Source organism: Schistocerca cancellata, chromosome 2, assembly GCF_023864275.1.
Source record: "Schistocerca cancellata isolate TAMUIC-IGC-003103 chromosome 2, iqSchCanc2.1, whole genome shotgun sequence".
NCBI classification, from domain to species: Eukaryota; Metazoa; Arthropoda; class Insecta; order Orthoptera; family Acrididae; genus Schistocerca; species Schistocerca cancellata.
In genome coordinates this window covers 867,573,942-867,600,078 of record NC_064627.1, presented here as the reverse complement: position 1 = coordinate 867,600,078, position 26,137 = coordinate 867,573,942, and positions in this window count along the sequence as shown.

The window sequence follows — 26,137 nt, the reverse complement described above, 5'->3', positions numbered from 1 at the left end:
CCTGCAGCTGCGGGCGGTCGGCACGCGGACACGTGACTCTGGCGCGGAACGTGCGCTTCGCAGCCCTGACAAATCCCACCATTCCTATCTTAACAAAAAACTCCGTTACTATGTCTCTAAATAAAATCTGTTGTCATCCCACGGTTCGAACTAGGGAAGGACTTAACTACAAATATCAATCACGAATAGTATTTGTTTCATTTATTTATGTACTTAACCTAACAGTATTATGGCATACAAGCCCTCTCTTACTTCACGGTTACTTCTACAACGATGTCAGTACTCTGCAAATCACATTCAACTGCCTGGAAGATGGATCATCGAACTACCTTCACACTATTAATTAGTTAAATGTTCCATAGAATGAAATTTTCACTCTACAGCGGAGTGTGCGCTGATGTGAAACTTCCTGGCAGATTAAAACTGTGTGCCGGACCGAGACTCAAACTCGGGACCTTTGCCTTTCGTGGGCAAGTGCTCTACCAACTAAGCTACCCAAGCACGACTCACGCCCCGTCCTCACAGCTTTAATTCCGCCAGTACCTCGTCTCCTTGCCCGCGAAAGACAAAGGTCCCGAGTTCGAGTCTCGGTCCGGCTCACAGTTTTAATCTGCCAGGAAGTTTCATATCAGCCTACACTCCGCTGTAGAGTGAAAATTTCATTCTAGAAACAACCCCCAGGCTGTGGCTCCGCAATATCCTTTCTTCCAGCAGTGCTAATTCTGCAAGGTTCGCATGAGAGCTTTTGTGAAGTTTGGAAGGTAGGAGACGAGGTACTGGCGGAATTAAAGCTGTGAGGACGGGGCGTGAGTCGTGCTTGGGTAGCTCAGTTGGTAGAGCACTTGCCCGCGAAAGGCAAAGGTCCCGAGTTCGATTATCGGTCCGGTTCACACTTTTAATCTGCCAGGAAGTTTCAAATGTTCCATAGATCATTTCAACAATCCTTTTATCGAAATTATGAGGAACGAATCCATTTGCAAGATATGTATACACGATAAACACATTAACCCGCCAAGGTAGCCGAGAGCGCTAACGCGCTGCTTCTTGGACTCGGGTAGGCGCGCCGGCCCCGGATCGAATCCGCCCGGCGGATTAACGACGAGGGCCGGTGGGCCGGCCAGCCTCGATGTGATTTTTCGGCGGTTTTCCACATCCCGCTAAGTGAATACCGGACTGGTCCCCATGTTCCGCCTGAGTTACACAGCTCGCGGACATCTGAACACATTCGCACTATTCCACGGATTACAATCGACACAGACATTTGGGGTACACTCATTCCATCCCGGGGGTGGGGGAGGGGGTACGGAGTGGCGGCAGGAAGGGAATCCGGCCACCCCTTAAACATTAACATGCCAAATCCGATTAACGATGGCTGACCCTACGTAACTGCGGGACAAGGCGCAAGCGATAGACAGAATGGTATACATGATAAACACATTATCATTTTATTCCTACTCATGCAACTACACTTGAAAACAGTTTTCTTTATTTTTACTTATTTATTTCTTTTTTACTGGCTACCACTTTTTAAGTACGAATTTGTCAATGGAATAGAAGGAGTGGTCCAGGAGAAACGATTTTAAAATAGATGTAAGCCTTTGTTCGCTACCTGTCAGATGTTTTATGTTGTTGTGTAAATGAGAAAAACTTTTTATTGGTGCATGTTGAACTCCAGTGTGAGCCACTGACAGTTTTAACGACAGATAATAAAGGTTATTTTTCCCTGTAGTGTTGTAGGTATGTACATCACTGTTCTTCTGAAATTGTAGTGGATTATTTATGACGAATTTTACTAGCGAAAGAACGTGTTGTAGCGGTGCAGTTAAAATCTCTAGATCCTTGAAGAGATGCCTACATGACAAAATGGTTCCAATGGATCTGAGCGTTATGGGACTTAACATCTGAGGTCATCAGTCCCCTAGAACTAGAACTACTTAAACCTAACTAACCTAAGGACATCACACACATCCATGCCCGAGGCAGGATTCGAACCTGCGACCGTAGCGGTTGTGCGGTTCCAGATTGAAGCGCCTAGAACCGCTCGTCCACACCGGCAGGCGTCTACATGACGTCCATGGCTGAACGCCACAGATTATTCTTGCTGTTTGTTCTTGCACAGTCAATTCTTTCTTCCTAAATGATGAGTTTCCCAAGAAAATTATTACTCTACCGGTTCACTCTCGAAACAGCGTCAGCGAAAATCGTAAACCTAAATTTTTTAGAGCCACCTGTGATATCTCTTATTATATTACGATCACCATTTTCTTCTGTGGACATGGGCGTCAGCAATTTTTTTTTTTTTTTTTTTCACGTTCGGAGAAGAAATTTGGTGATTAAAATTTCGTCAGAAGATCTCACTGGACGGAAAAAAACACCATTGTTTTCATGATTGCCGCCCCAACTCCTTATCGTATCCGTAACACTCTCTCGCGATAATACGAGATGCCTTCCTTTGAAGTTTTTCGATGCCCTCCCTCAATTCTATCTCGTAAGAATTCCACACCACGCAGCAGTTCTGCAGAAGAGGCAACGCCATCGGTAACATTGCCATTTCTGTTTCACAATGGAGATGTAGATTCTCTTGGAGCATGTGTACTCGACATACCACCAAATTATCTCTGGATTTTCTACCAAGAGTTGCGTTGTGGAATCTACTAAAAGGATCTCACACTGAACCTCGCGCTAAAGTTCGAGCTTCTGTAAAACACCGACGCTCTTGGGAATTTTCCGTTCTTTTAATTATGGCATGCTTTTCGTTGTTTCTGCAACAAGTTTCTGACCTGTTTTGTGTACCAAATGGAATCAGTTCCGTCTCTCATTAAGTTAAATGGTATAAATACCTCTATTGCAGTCGATATTATTGCTTTGATTTACGTATCCGTTTTGGAAGGAACGCAGACTGTCTTTTAGGAAGGTGTCAAGAGAATTTTTATCTGCCTTGTTTTCAACAATAATATTTTGCTTTTATTTTGGGTGGCTTTTCTATGTTACGGTATTCAATCTCGGTACAGCGGTCTTAGGGTCACTAGTTTCTGCTTGCTCAGGATTATGTTTTCTCAAACATTTATACGTCCACTGGACTCCTGAACTACTTGCTTACAATAATTTTCTGAGAAAGAGCCTAGTACAATCTCTGACGATGTTTTATGCTGTCCACCAACAGAAAACATGTATTCTCGCTAAAGTGTCGAGGGTAAATTGTAGCCACCACCAGCTATAATTGCATGACTGGTGTACGTTTTTTAAATGAGACTGTATCATCCGAGTCAGGGACTCGGTAAAAGGAACCAGTTATTAATTTATTAAGGTTGTCAAGTATAACCTCTACCAATACTAACAGGAACTATCTGCTTCAATTTCACCATAAGATGAACTACCTGAGTACCAAAGCTCCAAGAAGTGATCGTAACTGTAACCGCCTGTACCGAAGGTTAAATTTCTCGTTACAGAGCTCTCTGTTTATGTTTTTAGCCTGAAAATAACTGGACGTTCACCGGTCGAATTTCCAGCGGTTGTCAAAGATGTCGTCAGGCTTCGTTCCCGTGTAAGTTGCTGCGACATTTTATACGACGGGAGAAACTCAGGTTTCTCTGTGATACTCATTCTATTACCGAAAATTATCGGTCCCTCTTACTGATAACATACACTGTAGCTTACACACGGAATTACTTTATTTTGTTGAAAGACGACACTTTGCTTACCGCTGGATGAAGCCAATAATTAATGTTCTTTAGCAAACTGTTGTTGTCGTTGTCGTCGTCGTCTTCGGTCCGAGGACTGGTTTTATGAGGTTCCCCAAGCTAGTCTATCCTGTGCAAGCCTCTTAGTAACATATCTTACTGAAAATAGTACAGAAATTAATGAATGCGCCTAGTCTGCCCATGGGTTTCTTTCGCGCAATGAGGAAAGGAAGAAAGATCAGAATTTAATGTCTCGTCATTGCCAACAGAAGCTGCTATGAAACTAGTGGACTCGTTCTACGGTAACACACATTAGAAACTGAAATGTAGTTCGTCTATACATCTACAGAAGGTGTCATTATAGCCCCAGGGGCGTTTGAAAGGAAATGTTGAATACGGTACTAATTTTATAAAGATCAGTCACCGACAGACTTGACTATCTAATATATTGGAAAATAACAGCAAAGATAGTGGACTCCAATTTACATTAAGATTCCTGGCTTACCAGGTCAATAGCTGAATGCAGCTGATCAAATATACAAGTTGCGTCTGAAAAGTTCGATAAATCGTCGTAAAAAATAAAGGAAAAAGGAGTTACAAACAAATTCCGTTTAATAAACTTCACACAATCATCATTTTCTACAAAATACTTCTGACATCAATTGTAAAGCTATTGGAAACCATCAGGAAATGTTTCATGTGGGTTTGCTCGAAGCACTATGGTCATGCGTCGTTCGATATCCGCAACGTCTATATGCTCCACTTTCTCACTCGGTCCAAGGTGACTCTTCAACTCCCTCATTCACCATGTCTGGCGCGAGCTTCCCGGTCTTAAATTATCCCTCAGAGGCCAGCTTTTGGCAGACCTTGCGCGTGATCACGGTGCTTGGAGAGTTTATACAAGAACGTCTGCATACTTTCCAGCAGCCTTACAACGTATGTCAGAAACGTTTTGTAGCTAACAGCGATTATTTTGAAGGCCAGTGAAGATACTTTGCGTGTAACTCTTATTTCTTTCATTATCTTAAGCTATTTACTGGCCTTTTTTCAGAACCACCATATATAAGCACATGTTAATGAAGCACGGTCGGAACATTACATAACACGAATAACTTATTCAAACTACTGAGAATTCACGAAAAAAAACTAAAAGTAAAACAGCATCAACACAGAATAAATAGAGGTAGGGAAACTTGAATGTCCGCAGCGACCCATCAAATCGATGATTTCCAAACGAATCAGTATACCGCCATCAGGCGTAGACTAACCTTTAGCGACACTCACGTGAAAAGTTATCGTGGCATTTAGACTGTCATCTATTCAAATGAGAAATAGACTGAAGGCCTTTTTTCGAAACACATAATGCTACTGAATTTTTTGTTATCAAACTCCAATGCAGACATGCTCTTGAAATCGACTCAACTACACTCCTGGAAACTGAAATAAGAACACCGTGAATTCATTGTCCCCGGAAGGGGAAACTTTATTGACACATTCCTGGGGTCAGATACATCACATGATCACACTGACAGAACCACAGGCACATAGACACAGGCAACAGAGCATGCACAATGTCGGCACTAGTACAGTGTATATCCACCTTTCGCAGCAATGCAGGCTGCTATTCTCCCATGGAGACGATCGTAGAGATGCTGGATGTAGTCCTGTGGAACGGCTTGCCATGCCATTTCCACCTGGCGCCTCAGTTGGACCAGCGTTCGTGCTGGACGTGCAGGCCGCGTGAGACGACGCTTCATCCAGTCCCAAACATGCTCAATGGGGGACAGATCCGGAGATCTTGCTGGCCAGGATAGTTGACTTACACCTTCTAGAGCACGTTGGGTGGCACGGGATACATGCGGACGTGCATTGTCCTGTTGGAACAACAAGTTCCCTTGCCGGTCTAGGAATGGTAGGACGATGGGTTCGATGACGGTTTGGATGTACCGTGCACTATTCAGTGTCCCCTCGACGATCACCAGTGGTGTACGGCCAGTGTAGGAGATCGCTACCCACACCATGATGCCGGGTGTTGGCCCTGTGTGCCTCGGTCGTATGCAGTCCTGATTGTGGCGCTCACCTGCACGGCGCCAAACACGCATACGACCATCATTGGCACCAAGGCAGAAGCGACTCTCATCGCTGAAGACGACACGTCTCCATTCGTCCCTCCATTCACGCCTGTCGCGACACCACTGGAGGCGGGCTGCACGATGTTGGGGCGTGAGCGGAAGACGGCCTAACGGTGTGCGGGACCGTAGCCCTGCTTCATGGAGACGGTTGCGAATGGTCCTCGGCGATACGCCAGGAGCAGCAGTGTCCCTAATTTGCTGGGAAGTGGCGGTGCGGTCCCCTACGGCACTGCGTAGGATCCTACGGTCTTGGCGTGCATCCGTGCGTCGCTGCGGTCCGGTCCCAGGTCGACGGGCACGTGCACCTTCCGCCGACCACTGGCGACAACATCGATGTACTGTGGAGACCTCACGCCCCACGTGTTGAGCAATTCGGCGGTACGTCCACCCGGCCTCCCGCAAGCCCACTATACGCCCTCGCTCAAAGTCCGTCAACTGCACATACGGTTCACGTCCACGCTGTCGCGGCATGCTACCAGTGTTAAAGACTGCGATGGAGCTCCGTATGCCACGGCAAACTGGCTGACACTGACGGCGGCGGTGCACAAATGCTGCGCAGCTAGCGCCATTCGACGGCCAACACCGCGGTTCCTGGTATGTCCGCTGTGCCGTGCGTGTGACCATTGCTTGTACAGCCCTCTCGCAGTGTCCGGAGCAAGTATGGTGGGTCTGACACACCGGTGTCAATGTGTTCTTTTTTCCATTTCCAGGAGTGTAGTTTAGTCGTCCTGAAGAGGACGGCTGCAAATACGATATGTAAACGTCGGTTTCAATAGTATTTTTAAATTTAGGAAGGAGGCGGACTAATGACCAAACGGATTTTGTTGAAACTGGCACGGGCAGTAGAAGCCCGCTCGCTTACAACATGCGAAAAAGTTTCGATCAGTGGAGGAAATGAGTGGGGATGTTTTGAACTCTGATGGGTCCTACTTTAAAGACGGCCCGTGATTGTTTCTGGCAAACACTGATAAGCTGCATCAGTCTCTTTTGTGTCACACTGTGAACATTAAATCTAACTGTGGCTGGGCGTAATGGAAATTGCCACACTTTAATATCGAAAAGCAGTCTGCGCAATAATGCGCGTGACAGGTAGTTGCTCTGTAACTCCAGCAGTCTCATTTCACTTTGACGGACCTCGTGCATACACTATTATCTTGCGAAACTCGAAATACAATTTGTTTACTTAAATGGTTCAAATGGCTCTGAGCACTGTTGGACTGAGGTCGTCAGTCCCCTAGAACTTAGAACTACTTAAACCTAACTAACCTAAGGACATTACACACGTCCATGCCCGAGGTAGGATTCAAACCTGCGACCATAGAGGTCGCGCGGTTCCAGACTGTAGCGCCTAGAACTTCTCTGCCACTCCGGCCGGCCAGTTTGTTTACTGTTGCATGTTACAATTTCTTCGATACTTTTCTTAATGGACTTTGATATTTCCACATCTTTTCAGCCCTCTGTCATAAATATTTCTTAACAGCTTCAGCATCGTTAACAGGAAAGAACTGTTGTTACGCTACACTGTGATCCCATTCCGTTACATTGTATTAAAAGGACAGAGCAGGAATTTTTTCCATTTCAAAAATGGGATTTGAAATATCCCAGCGTACTACGTTCTGGAGTTGTAAAGAAATAAACCCATTTTTCCCGTTCTTTTTCTTCTCCTTGTTCTTATTCTTCTTCTTTAAGGTAGTGTTTATTCCGTCTAGGAGAGTCGGTTTTTCGAGAACTTAACTTTGTGGTTAGATGCCCAGCCTGACTCCGCAGACGTCAAGACAGCCTAAACGAGAGAAGTCGCGGGCGCCATCTGTCTGTGGATCGAGTAAACTCTGTCCTGTGTTTGATAGTATAGGGTGCGGACAAAAATATGGAAAAGTCGTGAGAAATGCATGCTTGAAGACAAACGCTGATGCTAGCCAAGTCTGAATGTTGCACTGTTGCATTTGACCACGAAGGCACTTATGCTATGTCCTCAATACATTGAAAGTGTCAATCGTGATTAGAACAGTGTTCCGTGTAGTTTTCAGCGCATTATGACGGAGCTACGTGAATTCGATGATGTGTAAATTGTTGATGCTCGTATAGTGGATGCTTCCGTAACCAAGGTAAGTGTTTGGCGTTTCAATAGACACCGTATAGAGGATTTGTCACGTAAAGCGTACGAAAGTGTATGTTGAGTGATCGGTCATTGAAGAGGGTTGTGACAAAAACATAAGAAAACGACAGGTGCTTAATTCACACACGCATACTGTGTCACCACCGAAACAACACGGAGCTCCATAAGCTGGGAATCGCGGTGATCTGGAATTCTCAAACCACTTGCAAGTGATGCAAACGCCCGTTAACAAGGAAAAGTGGAGCTGAAGCCACAGAACTTAGACTATGAAGCAATGGAAAAATGTGTGTTCGAGTGAGCCCAGTTTCAGTTTCTAACTTCAGACCGAGTTTATGTCCAAAGAGTGAAACACGGATGTCGTTCGGTGATGACCTGGGTAGCCAGATCGCGGTATTCTGTGGTCCCCATAAACGAGGACGAGGAAGAGGAGGAGAAGGAGGAGGGGATTTGTGTTTAACGTCCCGTCGACAATGAGAGCGTTACTGACGGAGCGCAAGCTCGGATTAGGGAAGGATGGAACAGGAAAGCGGCTGTGCTCTTTCGAAGGAACCATCCCGGCATTTTCCTTAAGGGACATCACGGAAAACGTGGCCGTCACTGATTTGAAACCTTGTCCTCCCGAATGCGAGTCCAGCGTGCTGACCACCTTTCTACCCCATTCGGTCATGGCCCCCATGGCTAATCTGCAAGGTCACATTATTGCCAAGAAATACGTAACCATTTTGGGCGATGAGCCGCCTCATGGTACAGTGTTTGTTCCCCAGTGGTGATGCTGTGTCCCAAGAGTACAGGGTCTGTGTTCATCGTCCAGGACTTGTTTTGTGAGAGCGAGGATGAATTGTCGCACCTCTCTTGGCCACAACCGTCACCAGATTTCATTATTATTGAGCCTTTGTGGTCTACTTTTGAGAGAAGGATTAATGACAGCTATTGACATCCGTTATAGTTTTCTGATGTTGTCACTTTCTTGCACGAAGATTCCCTTGAAAACCATTCGGAAACGAGTGGAAGCTGTTTTGAATGCCAATGGTTCCCCTACACAGTGTTACGCGTAGTAATGTTCCGTGTTTTTGGTGTCCCCATATTTTTGTTCATTCCCTATAGTTTTACTGTTTGTGTAGACGGAAATAGTTTGGAATTCGCCATTCCGAGATCCACAGTGCCCAGAGCGTGCGGAGAATAGCAAATCTCTCACCACAGTCAACACAGTTACCGACGACCTTCACTGAAAGATCAGAGCAGCGGCGTTTGCGTAGCGTTGTCAGTGCTAACAGACAAGAAACAGTGTGTAAAATAACCGCATAAATCAATGTAGGCCGTGGGATGAACGTATCCGTTAGGACAGTGCGACTAAATTTGGCTTTAATGGGCTATGGCAGCAAACTTCCGACGCGAGTGCCTTTGCTAACTCGTGACCATATCGTTTGGACTGGAAAACCATGGCCTCGTCAGACAAGTCCCGATTTCAGTTGGTAAGACCTGATGGTACGGTTCGAGTATGGCGCAGACCGCACAAAGCCATAGACTCAAGTTGTCAACAAGGCACTCTGAAAGCTTGGCAGCGTAATGGGGTAGGCTGTGTTTATATGGAATGGACTGGGGGAATGATTTGGTCACCCAGATCGCCCGACATGAATCCCATCGAACATTTGAGGTACGTAATCGAGAGGTCAGTTCGTGAACACAATCCTGCAACGGCGGCACTTTCGCAATTTTGAACGGCTATATACGCATGTTTGCTCAATATTTCTACAGGGGACTTCCAGCGATTTGTTGAGTCCTTGCCGTGTCGAGTCGCTGCACTACACAGGGCAAAAAGAGGTCCAGCGTGATATTAGGAGGTATCCATCACTTTTGCCACTTCAGTGGATGCGCAAAATATTAGTAGCGGCCCTGAGCAGGAAAATGAGCTCTGCAGCGTAGCGGCAGTAGTCGCATGTGGCTCAGCTAGTAGACGGGATACATGGACTGACGTCACGTGAATCTATAATGTCTTCAATCTAGTGATTCGCAAAGTAGATCGTACTCAACCAAACAGTTTGTAGTATGCGGCTTCTCCAAGGACTTTGCGTGAATAAAAGCCCACTTAGATTGAGAGCCGTAGTTAACTCGTTCTTTTTGCCTCTTGACAGCAGAATGTAATTTGGAGAGGCTGCTGAATTGTAATGCTGGGGGCACCAATAGGAGGCAAACAGATGCAGTCGTACGGCGGGGAGTTGCCACAGCGGCTCAAAGGCGGCTCCCCGTCCGCCCATTACACAAATGAGTTGCTGCACGAGAGACCGTCTCAGTGTACAGGCGGCTCTGATGTTCCTCACGAGGAAATTTAACGTCTCAGACGCTGTGATATAAATCGGCAGAGCCATCCGCAGTCTCTCTTCTTAAGGATTAACTGAGGTGGAAACCATTTGTTTTATGAGTGCTATTAGTACGTACTTTCCTTTTGTTCCTCCTGTCAACAGCAAATGCTTAAGAGGATTTCACATTCCATTTGGGAACATTTAGTTTAACGTCCACACTATGAATGCTATTAAATCTTGGTATTTATGTAATGCTTTACTATATAGGTCAGTTACACAATTCCTTTGCTTCTAAAATTTTAATACCCTTGCATGGAGTCTACCCAATTTTGGTTTCCTTTCGTTACTTCCCACAATTTTACATGATCGTCGAAGGATTTCTTTCCCACAAAGATATGTGGTTTGCGTACAGTAACATGTTTGAGGCGATAGGCACGCTGTGGATTAGCACTATTTGGCACTGAGTCTCTTGCAATGGCTAAATGAGAAACAGTATAGCATGGTTTGGAGATAGGACAATGCATACTACATAGAACTGGTGATTAAAAGGTATTAGGTTGGTATTCCGGTTGCTGTCGATTGTCCTTTTTTATTTTTAGTTTGCTGTTGCTGTTTGTGTTTGCATATTGTCACTTTGTCATTTGGAGGTAAGGAATAGAGATGTGAACGCTAGAAAATGGAGTACCAAATGGAGAAATCAGAACATTTCCTACACATTCCTCTGAGTTCAGTTGAGGGGTGACAGAAGCGGAGGTAGAATAAAAATTTGCGCCGTGTATGAGAGTAATGCCACTGGACAGGACACAGGAAGAACATGGTTTTCTCGTTTTAGGGACGATTATTTTGGCGTTAGTGACCCTCCACATTCAGGAAGATCTTTGGGGTTTCTTAAAGGTCACTTTAATCCACAATGATCGATAGTGGTACTAAAGAGCAGGAAAATGAGATGAACTGTGATAATCCACCATCGTGCTGCATTTGAGTGCGATAGGAAGGTTCAAAACTCCGGTGTGTTGGTATCGCATACTCTAAGCCGAAATCACAAAAATCAGCGGCTGTCCGTAAGTGCATCTCTGCTTGCTCGTCATCTATTGGGTCGTGAACAACAGCGACCATTCCTATCCTGTATCGTTACAAATGTGGTGGCTTTATGCTAACGTAAGGAAAAGAAACGAACGGTTGTGGCCAAACAAAGCAGCGACTCCTCGTACCAAGACCTGCCCGCACTCAGAAAAGATAATGTTAAGCACCTGGTGGAACAGCGACGGTGTGTTGTACTAGAATTGCTTCTCCAAGGCGTACCCATGACTACTGCCACTTTTTGTCAACAACTGACCGTCTTGCAGACGTAATCCATGAACAACGTCCAGGAAGACTGCGTGAAGTGATACAACTCCACGATAACTCCCGCCCGCGTTCTGCTAGACTGATAAAAAACACTATACAAGAGTTGGGTTGGGAAGTCATCCGGCACCAACCTTATTTATCTGCTTTTTCAACCTCATATTTTCACCATCAACCGTCAAGGAACTTTCTTTCCGGATGAAAATGAGCTCCAAGGAGGTCTTCCCATCAAAACCCCGTGATTTCTACAGTCGCGTAATCGAAAAGTTACCCCAGCGTTAACAGACAGTTGTAAATTTCGAAAAAGAATACATTATTGATGACTAAAGTCTCTGTTGTGTGTGTGTGTGTTGTGTTTATTGAACTTAGTAAAACACGCCACGAACTTGTGCATCAACTGGCATCACAGCTATTGGTCTTATGTCAAAGCGGTAGGTGGATCAAAACAAAATGTCCAGACACTCTGTGACCAAAATGGTACTGAAACAGAGGATGACAGACTAAAGGTCGAAATACTAAATGTCTTTTTCCAAAGTTGTTTCACAGAGGAAGATTGCACTGTAGTTCCTTCTCTAGATTGTCGCACAGATGACAAAATGGTAGATATCGAAATAGACGACAGAGGGATAGAGAAACAATTAAAATCGCTCAAAAGAGGAAAGGCCTCTGGACCTGATGGGATACCAGTTCAATTTTACACAGAGTATGCGAAGGAACTTGCCCCCCTTCTTGCAGCGGTGTACCGTAGGTCTGTAGAAGAGCGTAGCGTTCCAAAAGATTGGAAAAGGGCACAGGTCATCCCCGTTTTCAAGAAGGGACGTCGAACAGATGTGCAGAACTATAGACCTATATCTCTAACGTCGATCAGTTGCAGAATTTTGGAACACGTATTGTGTTCGAGTATAATGACTTTTCTGGAGACTAGAAATCTACTCTGTAGGAATCAGCATGGGTTTCGAAAAAGACGGTCATGTGAAACCGAGCTCGCGCTATTCGTCCACGAGACTCAGAGGGCCATAGACACGGGTTCACAGGTAGATGCCGTCTTTCTTGACTTCCGCAAGGCGTTCGATACAGTTCCCCACAGTCGTTTAATGAACAAAGTAAGAGCATATGGACTATCAGACCAATTGTGTGATTGGATTGAGGAGTTCCTAGATAACAGGACGCAGCATGTTATTCTCAATGGAGAGAAGTCTTCCGAAGTAAGAGTGATTTCAGGTGTGCCGCAGGGGAGTGTCATAGGGCCGTTGCTATTCACAATATACATAAATGACCTGGTGGATGACATCGGAAGTTCACTGAGGCTTTTTGCAGATGATGCTGTGGTGTACCGAGAGGTTGTAACAATGGAAAATTGTACTGAAATGCAGGAGGATCTGCAGCGAATTGACGCATGGTGCAGGGAATGGCAATTGAATCTCAATGTAGACAAGTGTAATGTGCTGCGAATATACAGAAAGATAGATCCTTTATCATTTAGCTACAAAATAGCAGGTCAGCAACTGGAAGCAGTTAATACCATAAATTATCTGAGAGTACGCATTAGGAGTGATTTAAAATGGAATGATCATATAATGCTGATCGTCGGTATAGCAGACGCCAGACTGAGATTCATTGGAAGAATCCTAAGGAAATGCAATCCGAAAACAAAGGAAGTAGGTTACAGTACGCTTGTTCGCCCACTGCTTGAATACTGCTCAGCAGTGTGGGATCCGTACCAGATAGGGTTGATAGAAGAGATAGAGAAGATCCAACGGAGAGCAGCGCGCTTCGTTACAGGATCATTTAGTAATCGCGAAAGCGTTACGGAGATGATAGATAAGCTCCAGTGGAAGACTCTGCAGGAGAGACGCTCAGTAGCTCGGTACGGGCTTTTATTGAAATTTCGAGAACATACCTTCACCGAAGAGTCAAGTAGTATATTGCTCCCTCCTACGTATATCTCGCGAAGAGACCATGAGGATAAAATCAGAGAGATTAGAGCCCACACAGAGGCATACCGACAATCCTTCTTTCCACGAACAATACGAGACTGGAATAGAAGGGAGAACCGATAGAGGTACTGAAGGTACCCTCCGCCACACACCGTCAGGTGGCTTGCGGAGTATGGATGTAGATGTATATGTAGATGTATTGACGCCAACAGACGATCAGCTTCACCATTTCCGAGATACTCGTTCCTCGACTCTGGGTCGTAACAATCTTGATTTCCCAAACTTGGACCCGTATCGTAGCTTGAACGATAATCCACTCGTCTCAGCTACACTTATATACTTTCCTTATAATTTTGCGTGCCCGCAATGCCACCAGGCAATAGTGGTCATAATGTTTTGGTTCATCCAAAACATTAGACTTTTTCAAACGATAGAGTACAGCATCCGTCACCTTTTCTTGCAGGTTTTAATCTGTAATCTAGATTTCGGATAGGGTCTAGCCATTATCAATGCACCAAGTCTTTAACGAACTGTGACAGAAACCCGAACAATAGGGGACTCACGTACTGGAACATGCATTGGTACTATAAATAGTGCATTGATAATGGCTACCCACTAGCCGGAATCTAGATTTGCCGAATAAAAGCTGCAAAGAAAAGACTGATTGCTGTGCTCTAACATTGCTAATGAAAGATCTCCTGATGAATATGCTGCGGTACTTTGGCGTAGTAATGTTACGACGCAAATTCTTTAGTGACGAGTTTTGAGCTGCTAGTACACATCAGGCGTTGTATTAACTAGATTATTGCTAATTTTTTGAGTTGGAGGATCCAGAGCATATGCCATCCCGCATAGAAATCGAATACATGTAAGTTTTATTACTTGACAGAAGACGTGCAGTCACTACGGCAATACCTTGCTGGTGACGTAATTCACGCACGTCTACTGGTTGCTGATTGTTGTCGGCAGAGCAGTAGTAACAGCAAAATGGTTGTGTAAAGAGATTTCGAATGTGTACTAGACAGAGGATGTCACCTGAGTACCAACTTCATCAGTTGGGGGAGGGGGAAGGGAGGAGGGGGGTGGGGGGATTTCAGCCTTTCTAAAGCTGCTGTTGGTGGGGTGACTGAGAAGTGGAAATCCGAAGGAACAACCATAGGTAAATCAAAACCAGCCATTCCTGCTGTACTGATGGATAGGGCCCGCGGGTGTCCCATGAAATAAGCGGAAGGAATAAGTAGTGAGCAGCAGTCAGTTTAGTACAGTCGGTTTAGTAGAATGATTATGTATAGCGAGTTAGAAAGAATTACAGGGCGTAATATCTTTTTGTCAGTCCGGCGTCTGAATATTTAAACATTCGGTTGTCTTATTGCCATCTGATCTCCATTTCCAAACATAACTTGGATGCTGACTCTGTAGTGTAAGTTGCTGCAGAGAATAGACATCACATGTGCTTTGGGGACTAGCGAGTGTTCGTCACACCTCTGTCAACCAGCAGGTATCAGTTTTGCCTGGAGAGCTATAAGTAAGACGTGAGAACTGAGCAGCTGAGAACCTCACCCATAAAGCCGCGGCTACAGGAAGACGCGGAGATAAAGGCTGCTGGTTTTCATTCAACAATCACTTAACAATACGCTAAAATAACCTGGGGTCAAATAGGTATGGTAATATCTAGCAACCGACCCAGAACTTCAGGCACGACCAAGCCCTTCCTTTGGTGAGATAAAATGCCTATGTCCCCTCTCTCGCCCCTCTTTTCAGGCCTGATTACTGAATCATGTCAGCCTTAAGAGTTTTGTGTTTATCGTTTGTGCGTAATGGCATTACGAATTTGAATTTACTACATTTTTGGCAGCTCACGTGAAGCCACCTCTTCCACATTTTGTTGTCCAGCGAGGTACCATGTCATTTACTACTATTTCGTTTCAATATTAGTCTCTAAAGTGTGATGTTATGGTCAGTTTCACGATAAGTTTCAGGGATTTTATTGACTAAATCTCGGATAAACTATGCCTTGGGCTCCTGTTATTATATGGTAGGTATTATTTTGAAGATGGTGAAGGCGTGAGAGTTTGGTGTCTGATGCCAAAGTCTTTGTTTAGCTATAGACATTTAAGGATACAGCACAGCGTAAATAAGAGCGGCGTAAATAAGAGCGCTCAACTTTTACTTGTAGCATTAAAGACCGAGCACGAGCTCGAATAGGGGAAGATAGGAAAGCAAATCGTCCGAATCCTATTCATGACAAACGTTCTGGAAATCTGATTAATCGATCACAGTAAACATAAATCTGGATGGACGGACTGTGGTTTGGACCTCTGACCTTCCGAATGAGAGTTCAGAGCCTTATCCTTACGCCATCTCTGTTGGTTACCCGAAAAATGACACAGTTGACAAGTGACACCAGTTCTTCCTGTTTCTAAAGCCTGACAAGATTTAACACTAGAACCGCCGGAATTAGTACTATACTTAGAACCGCCGATGTGGTCAAAGTGACCAATTTCTTTGTAAGTACATGCTGTGCTGTTTAATGTAAATATTAATGACCTAGATAACAATGTATCACTTTAATTACGTTTAATAACAGTGTCACTGAATTTTACAACAACAATGGGAACATAATATTACTAATATTAAAGAACATAGTTCACAATATTTATATGCAATCATAGTAATTGTATTCCAGTAGTTTTAAAATTAATAGAAATTAATCTTACTGGAGAAACTAAGTACCCATGAATATGTTAAGAGAAAGACCAATCATATATGACCATGTATAGTACCTAATCCTACTGACAAGCATTACAAACTACTGTCTTTATTACTTTATTTGTACACGGCCCACAAACATATCTCTTGTATTTACTGCACACTTCATTTGTCTTGTTTCTGCATTTCCTCGTTTGGCATAGTTTTCGTACTTATGCAGGAATTTCTGCTTCTTCTCTTTCTTCATCACCATCGTCCTTTTCTTCCTTTTCTTTTCCATCCCTTGGCATCCTTTCCTGAGTTCTGGTTTCCATATAGGCTCTACGTAATTCTTCTGCTAGATTTAGGATGAAATTCCTCCTACTTATTTTGATCCCTGTCACTAGCTTGAAAATGGTCCACGCGTTGATGGCTGCTACATCAAGGATATTGTGAAATACGTGTACAGGCCATCGACGAGTACGAGAGCGGACAGAATATTTCCTCGTCATCTGGTCCAAGACATCTACAGCAAATTTTGTGCTATTGTAGAAGCTCACTGTTTCGGGAAGGTGTTTAGATTTATTTTGTATTTCAACATCTGTGTGCATGGTGCTATACAGAAGAACGTTTTTGTTCTTTTTCCCTTGGTAAACAGTCAGAGAACCACCTTCCCTTTTCAAGAGAACAGACGTATACAGAGGAGTTTTCATTTTTTTTATAGTGTTCGGAATTTCTTTTCTTGCACGGTTGATGGTGCCGACAAGACTAGTTTTCTCTTTTTCCAGTCTCTCCCCAAGTGTGTCCGTAGTGAAAAAAAATATCAGTAGTCACATTATTGCGATATGGAGCTACCAACTTCATTACTACTTGTTCTGGAAGTTTCCCATTAGGTGCCCTCTGTTCGTTCTTTCCTACATAAGGTTACCCATTACAAAGATATTTTGTTTCTACATCCGCTAGAAGCCAGAATTTGATTTCGAATTTATCAGGCTTATTCGGCATACATTGCAAATACGGACACCTGGTTCTGCTGGGTAAAAGTTATTCGTCCACAGTGACATTTGATCCAGGTATGTACACTCCTGGAAATGGAAAAAAGAACACATTGACACCGGTGTGTCAGACCCACCATACTTGCTCCGGACACTGCGAGAGGGCTGTACAAGCAATGATCACACGCACGGCACAGCGGACACACCAGGAACCGCGGTGTTGGCCGTCGAATGGCGCTAGCTGCGCAGCATTTGTGCACCGCCGCCGTCGGTGTCAGCCAGTTCGCCGTGGCATACGGAGCTCCATCGCAGTCTTTAACACTGGCAGCATGCCGCGACAGCGTGGACGTGAACCGTATGTGCAGTTGACGGACTTTGAGCGAGGGCGTATAGTGGGCATGCGGGAGGCCGGGTGGACGTACCGCCGAATTGCTCAACACGTGGGGCGTGAGGTCTCCACAGTACATCGATGTTGTCGCCAGTGGTCGGCGGAAGGTGCACGTGCCCGTCGACCTGGGACCGGACCGCAGCGACGCACGGATGCACGCCAAGACCGTAGGATCCTACGCAGTGCCGTAGGGGACCGCACCGCCACTTCCCAGCAAATTAGGGACACTGTTGCTCCTGGGGTATCGACGAGGACCATTCGCAACCGTCTCCATGAAGCTGGGCTACGGTCCCGCACACCGTTAGGCCGTCTTCCGCTCACGCCCCAACATCGTGCAGCCCGCCTCCAGTGGTGTCGCGACAGGCGTGAATGGAGGGACGAATGGAGACGTGTCGTCTTCAGCGATGAGAGTCGCTTCTGCCTTGGTGCCAATGATGGTCGTATGCGTGTTTGGCACCGTGCAGGTGAGTGCCACAATCAGGACTGCATACGACCGAGGCACACAGGGCCAACACCCGGCATCATGGTGTGGGGAGCGATCTCCTACACTGGCCGTACACCACTGGTGATCGTCGAGGGGACACTGAATAGTGCACGGTACATCCAAACCGTCATCGAACCCATCGTTCTACCATTCCTAGACCGGCAAGGGAACTTGCTGTTCCAACAGGACAATGCACGTCCGCATGTATCCCGTGCCACCCAACGTGCTCTAGAAGGTGTAAATCAACTACCCTTGCCAGCAAGATCTCCGGATCTGTCCCCCATTGAGCATGTTTGGGACTGGATGAAGCGTCGTCTCACGCGGTCTGCACGTCCAGCACGAACGCTGGTCCAACTGAGGCGCCAGGTGGAAATGGCATGGCAAGCCGTTCCACAGGACTACATCCAGCATCTCTACGATCGTCTCCATGGGAGAATAGCAGCCTGCATTGCTGCGAAAGGTGGATATACGCTGTACTAGTGCCGACATTGTGCATGCTCTGTTGCCTGTGTCTATGTGCCTGTGGTTCTGTCAGTGTGGTCATGTGATGTATCTGACCCCAGGAATGTGTCAATAAAGTTTCCCCTTCCTGGGACAATGAGTTCACGGTGTTCTTATTTCAATTTCCAGGAGTGTAATTCAACTGACAGTTTTCAATAAAATGGTTCCAAGTAATTGATATAAGTGCAAATTTGTTACTTTTCAAACGTTCCCACCGTGTATTTTTTTCATCAAAAGGCAGATATTTCAAAATTTCTCGAAACCTGTTTCTGCTCATTGTGTCAGTGAAAAATGGGGCTCCCCACTTTTTCGACCACAACTCATCTACTACAATACATCTGTCACCTAGTGCACCACGAACATATAATAAAGCAACAAATGCATCTAATTCTTCTAAATGCAAACTCCAGGAATCATTTCCAAGAAGCCGTTGTGCCTCTGCTTCTGTGCATTTCTTCATGTGTTTCAACATTGATTGATCGACTAAAAGGTCCCAGGCACTCGAAACATTATCATTTGAGACGTGCCGCTTTGCGTGTGGAGTAGGTCCTCGTGTTTCTTTCAATATATTCTGTTGACCTATCCTACCTAGAGTAACACTGAAGTCTGCTACAGTCCACTCCGCGATCCCGTCCTTCCCCAGGAGTTTTGAGCCAGGTTCTGGAAGTCAACCCTTACTTCGTTCTCCTCTTTTACGTCGATTCTGTATTGGTCCACTTACAGCAGGTGCATTTCTTTTTTTTACCCAGGGTAGGTCCTTCTCTAGCATTTTTATATTACTGCTTGGTCCTGGTTCAGCAACTGCGTGAGGAAAGAGACAATTAGAAAGCTACAACTCATTATAAAGATAACATACCACACAATAAAATAGCAGTAACAGAAGTAGCAGTAGAAGTGTCAGCTCTATTATAATAGTGATCATTATTCATATAGTAATAATAATAATAATAATAATATAAGTGAATGTAAATTACCTTCATCTTCAGCCTCGGACCTGTCACTCTCCACATTAGTGACAGGTTGGTAATCTTCATCTGTAGAACCTTCCACAAGGTCCTCAACTTCAAGATCATTTTCAGCATCCCATTCGTACAAAAGGGTGACAATTTCTTCACCTGAAAGTGGCCGTGGCCGTGGCTTGTATCGCTGTGACATCTGAGCCATGTGTACTGCTCTGAGACCAGTACTCAAAATAATCAGTCTTGTTTATGCGAACCCAGTAGCAAACAATAAATGACATATTGCAATGTTGAGCTTTTAAATTTAAAAAAATGCGAATAAACTTCAGTAACCAACATATTTAGTACATTGTTGACGATTGCTAAGAATAAATCCGGGGAGTGACGCACAACAATCTTTAAATAAGCTGATTTCAAATATACATGTAATGTGGTCAAAGTGACCACTCGGCGGTTTTAAGTATAAGTGGTCATTCAAAGAAAACTAATGAAGATAAAATAAATATTGGACCATTTATATGGCCTACATAAACATTCAGGAAAAGTCATTAACTCACAACAGCATAGATTAGAAACTGACCGAATAATAACATGTTAAAATATAAAAAGTGGTCAAATTGACCACTCGGCGGTCCTAGTGTTAATGTCCGCTCGAAACGAGTCAACGTGACTAAATAGCGCCACGTGCAGGAGAAAACAAGCACGCTGTAATGAGTAGCTGCTCTCTTCACTAGACCGTGACAGTTTTATTTAATCAACACTTCGCTCTCACGCACCCACGTACCGTGTAGGAAAACGGTGAAAAAGGCGAATTATCTGGCTTCTCGTTAGCGAAGACGCTTTTCTCTCACTCTCACTCGTACCGCACGGAGCCCCAGCAGTGGTCGCCATCTGGCCGTAAAACTAGCTGCAGTAGCAGGAGCAGGAAATAATATTCTAACCGGATAAAAAGGCGGGCGCGGCCGTGGCGTAATCTGGACGCGGTAAGCAGTAGCACCGGCCGGCAGCAGTGGCGGCGCCGCGGCCGTTGTTATCGGATGCGACCCGCCGCAGCCGCCCCTTCATTAGCGCGGCTCCGGCACCCCGCAAACTGCGCGTCCGTGCGCGGCGGCGTGCGTGGGCGAATGCGCGCGTGCGTGCAGCTCTGCGCGTCCCGCTGTGTGCGGCGTGCGGTCCTCGACTTCCTCGCTCTCATTCCTCCAACGCGCACACAGCAAGCAGTCTGGCAACTCTTCATGGTACCAGGAAAACAAATAAGGCAGTTTTGCTGCATTATTTTCTTGCATTGGAGTCGAGTCTCAGTGGTTTAGGCAACGGTCTCATGTCATTCAAAGATACGAGCGTGTTTTTTAAGTTACTACCGTTTTGAAATTAAAAAAAGACGTGCTAACATATCTCAATAATTTTATTTTTACACGAAAGCCTGTACCTTAATCTATGCAGTGACACCATTACAGTCTCGTTCTTCCTTGTTTACGTTGTGTACTGAGTGTTTAAGATGCCTCCGATAATCGTGAGTCCCGCCGACTGCGAAGTACGGGCTGTTATAAGATTTCTTAGTGCTAAAGGCCTAAAAGCGATCGTTATTCATAGTAAGATCTGTGCAGTTTACGGAGAAAACATTATGAGTGATGGAATGGTAAGAAAGTTGGTGAGGGCATTTAAAGACGGCCGCACAAATGTGCATGATGAACAACGGAGTGGGCGTCCTTTGGTCATTAATGAAAGTTTGGTGCTGGAAGTGGACAATAAGCTGAGAGAAAACAGACGCTTTACCATTTCCTCATTGCGGGGCGACTTTCCTAATGTTTCTCGTAGTGTTTTGTATGGCATTGTGACCGAGCACTTGAATTACCGAAAATTGTGCGCACGTTGGTTACCGAAAATTTTGACGGATGTGCACAAAACCAGACGTTTAGACAGTGCATTGACTTTCCTTGAGCGGTATCACAACGACGGTGATGATTTCTTAAGCCAAATTGTTACGGGCGATGAAGCATGGGTGGCCTACGTCACACCAGAATCAAAGCAACAGTCCATGGAAGTTGAGCAAGAGCATCGTTTTCCTGCAAGACAACGCCCGTCCGCGTGTGGCGAATCAGACCAAAGATCTCATCACACCTTTTCGATGGAAAACTCTAGATAATCCTCCGTACAGCCCCGATCTTGCACCCAGTGACTACCATCTGTTCATGCACTTGAAGAAACACCTGGCCTCTGAGCCTCTTCAAGACGATGACGAAGTCAAAACAGTAGTGACGCAGTGGTTAACAAGTCAAGCGGCAGACTTCTATGAGGAGGGTATTCAAAAACCCGTACAAAGTTATGACAAGTGCTTCAATATTAACGGAAATTATGTAGCAAAGTATATTAAGGTACAGGCTTTCATGTAAAAATAAAATTATTGAGATATCTTAGCACGTCTTTTTTAATTTCAAAACGGTACTTACTTAAAAAACACGGCTCGTAATATACACTGACGGCAAAGAGTCGCAACACCAAAAGTAATTACTGTAGATTAACTACATTTCGGGCGTCCATTTGTCTAGGTAAAATATTTAAGTGATGAACTTTGGAAGATCACAGAGGTTAATGTAAGCGCTGCTGCATTAATAACCAGTGCAACAGACAGAATGTCGAAAGCAAGCGTACAAACCTGCATGCATTTGGTTGAGCACGTGTCGCATGTCAGTTTGTGGGATGGAGTGGCATGCCTGTTGCACTTGGTCGTTCAATACAGGGCGGTTAATACTCGTTATGGATATGCTGCAGTTGTCGTCCGATGATGTCCCATGTGAGATCGATTGGAGACAGATCTGGTGATCTAGCCGGCCAAGGCAGCATTTCGAAACTCTGTAGAGCATGCTGGGTTACAACAGCGGAATGTGGGTGAACATTATCCTGTTGGAAAACACCCCATGGAATGCTGTTCATGAACGGCAGCATAACAGGTCAGTTCACTAGATTGACGTACAGATTTGCCGTCATGATGCCGGAGGTAATCACGGGAGTGCTCCTGTTGTACGGAACTACACCTCGGACCATAACTCCAGGTATAGCTGGAGTATGTGTTGTACCTACATTTCTGCCCGGCCTTTCTGCAATATCATACATACGAGGTGCGACAATAAAGTAATGAGACTGATGTGAAAAAAAATGTTGCTCACCGTTTTAGTCAAGTTTAGTGTTGTCTCCTTCAAAGAAGTTCCCTTCTGATTACACACAGTTTTTCCAGCGCTTGTGCCATTGATGGTAACATTTCTGGAACTCCAAGACCCTCGTCACAGCTTTTTGGACATCTTGTGTTGTTTGAAATTGGTGTCCCTTGACCGCCGTTTTGACGCTTGGAAATAGAAAAAAGTCGCACGCAGCGATATCTGGTGAATAAGGTGGCTGTGGTAGTGCTGAAATTTGGTTTCAGGTTAATAATTGCTGTACTGACAGAGCAGTATGGGATGACGCATTATCGTGATGCAGAATCCAATTATCAGCAATATTGGCGCGGACACGAAGAACTCTTTTACGAAGTCTTTCTAAAATTTCTTTGTAGTAATATTGGTTAACTGTTTGTCCAGGAGGCACCCTCTCTTTATGATCAATTCCCTTGGAATCAAAGAAGCACACAAGCATGCATTTCACTTTTGAGTTTGACATGCGAGCTTTCTTTGGACTGGGTGATCACCATTGCGAAATTCGGCGTTTTGTCTCTGGATCGTACTGAAAAAAACAACTTCCATTACCAGTGGTAACACGGCTCAACAATTCTGGATTGATGTCCTTTTGCTCTAAAAGATCGGCTGCCACATTTTTCCGTGTTTCTCGCTGTTGTGGTGTGAGATTTTTGGGGACCATTTTAGCACAAATCTTTCTCATACCAAGATCTTGGGTTATTATTAGACGAACCGTTTCTCGATTGATGTTCTTCTGCATTCATTTTCACGGATAATCATCGATCAGGTCGTACGTGTTCACGCACCCTGGCCAAGTTGACATCCGTCAGTGAGGTTGATGGTCGTCCACTGCAGTCTTCATCTTCAACATTCGTTCTGCATTCGCTAAACATTTTATGCCAACGGAAAACTTGAGCTCTGACATAACCCCCACTCCAAAAGCCTTCTGAAGCTTACCGTAAGTAGTCGTCGCGTTTTCACCCAATTTTACGCAAAAAGAAATGGGTTACTGATGCGCAATATTGTGCGGTTCCACTTCCGTGTCGAGAGACACAAACACGTGTTAACTTATTACAGCACAACTCACGACTGAGCAGTTGCATCGATGTGCCGCTTGGACTAGAAGCAGATTGTAGAGTAAGGTCAAAGGTATTGTGCGTACGCAAGCCTGCAGGGTTGCTTCATCTTGCAAAGAAAATCGGTCTCATTTCTTTATTGTCGCACCTCATATCGCACAAGGAACATCCAGTGTCTTATAATCCTATTACACGACCTCATTGAAATTCAGTGAGGAGTTGATAATAGCATCTTTGTCGCGTTAAAGGAAATCTTGACTAAAATCAACTCATCGACCAGTCTGAAAAGTAACTAACGCTCACGACCGTTACAACTAAAGCAAACCTGATCTGCATCCCCACAGTGGCGCTACTAGTGAGACTCTTATGCGACTGGCGCGAAATTTGGATAGAGATCATTTTTCAGATCTGAAACACGCTTACCAACTCTCGTTTACGTTGCACAGCTCCTCCTTGGCGTTGCGATTTCGTTTTCCTTCAGCGTCTGTAGGTATAGAGAGGTACCACGACTAGAAGAAATGTACACTTATATAATACTCGTATTAACCGAAACTGAACTTAATTCTATTCCGAAACAGGTTTCAGGAATTATTGTTTGTTTCATTAAATTATAAGCGCATCGGACGAAACTTAGGCACCCCCCACACCATGTAAGACCTCCTGCAGCATTGGTAATGGCCCCCATTTGGCGAGGAACAGAGCCCACAAGTTTCTTCGGGTACGCAATGCGCAGCTGCTCCCACTCACTGAGCTACCAAATTTCAGGGATCGTAGCTGCGACATTTTACCCATCCTAATACTGATATTCATGGCAGTCATCAGGTAGCGTATGAAGCTTTGAAAACATCAAATAAAACGCAAAACGATACAATTCGATTGTATAACATTACGAAAGAAGAATGAATTAAGTACCGTAGAAACCTATGGTATTGCGTTCACCTGGAGGAGAAGATTTCGTTTGAACAGTATTAAATAATATAAAAACGTTTCGTATGATGCTACCATGGAAGAGCACAGAGAAAAATATCCAGAAATAGAATTAATAATCGTAGAGGATGTAATAATAAAACAAGTCAAAGTGACTTTGATAATTACAAAAAATCGAAAAGCAATATATTTAGACAGAATTAATTCGGAGTAAATTAAATGCGGAGGAGTATCGCTGCACCTCAAATTGAGTCATTTGTTTAATATATTCTGGAACCGAAAAGACGTACCACGAAATTGGAAGAAAGTGAAGATACTATCGATTTATGGAGAAAAATATTTATGTGAAAACTGTAGACATTTAAGCTTACTTGCTACAGTAAACAGACTTAATGTAACAATTTTGAATATAACACTGGAAACAATAGCAGAAAGTTTACTAGTGAAGGAACAGGTCGGATGTAGAAATGGCCGATTAACGACTGGTCTAGTTTTTATTCTAAGACAGCTTATTGAAAAGCAAAGAGACTCCAAGACAGACACATATAATGTTTTCACAGATTTTGAGAAGGCTGTTAATAATGCGATTAGAAAAAGTTATAGAGAAAACACACAGCGGCAACCCTTCTCAGCTTGTATCACCTATCAAATGGCTATATGAAGAACAGTAAGTAATCTTAGACCTAGAATGCGTGTGTACAGAACCGATACAAATAAATGAACGAGAGAGACAAGGCTGTAGTTTAACCCCCGTGCTGTTCAATATTTACATTGACGAGGCAGTTCGCAGATGGAATTCTAGGATAAACTCTGGGGTACAACTAAACAATTCGGTGAAGCTAAAATCACTCCTAATATGCTAATTATCTTACACTGATTTTTTCAAGAGGAGATGATTTACAAAAAGAAATTTACAAACTAATTAAATATATACAGAAAACAACATGAAATAATCTTTTAGTAAATCTACATCAATGGCGTTTTGTGGAATACATTCAATGAGATCTACGATTGTAGTTAATAAAAAATATGACTGAACAGGTAAAATATTTTAATTATTTTGGATATAAAATAATATATGAATACGAAGAAGATATATGATGAAGTTGAATAAATTTGGAAGTATCTGTGGAGCAGTTAATAGAATTTTAAAGCGTAAAACATAGAAAGGGACACGGCTGTAATTTTATAAAGCAGTGGCACTGCCGAACCTATTATGTGGAAATGAATAGTGGGTACTAAATAAAAGACAAGACAAACAAATACAAAGAATAGAAATGAGACTTCTTCCCATGATGATGAGTAGATAAAATATGGAGGAAGATATTCGAAAAAAGTTGAAGATTTGGAGTGTGAAAGAAAAACTAGAAGAAAAAAAAAGGAAATAAAATGAACACGTCAGATAACGAGCTTAAAACAAGATAAAGAACTTTAAAACCA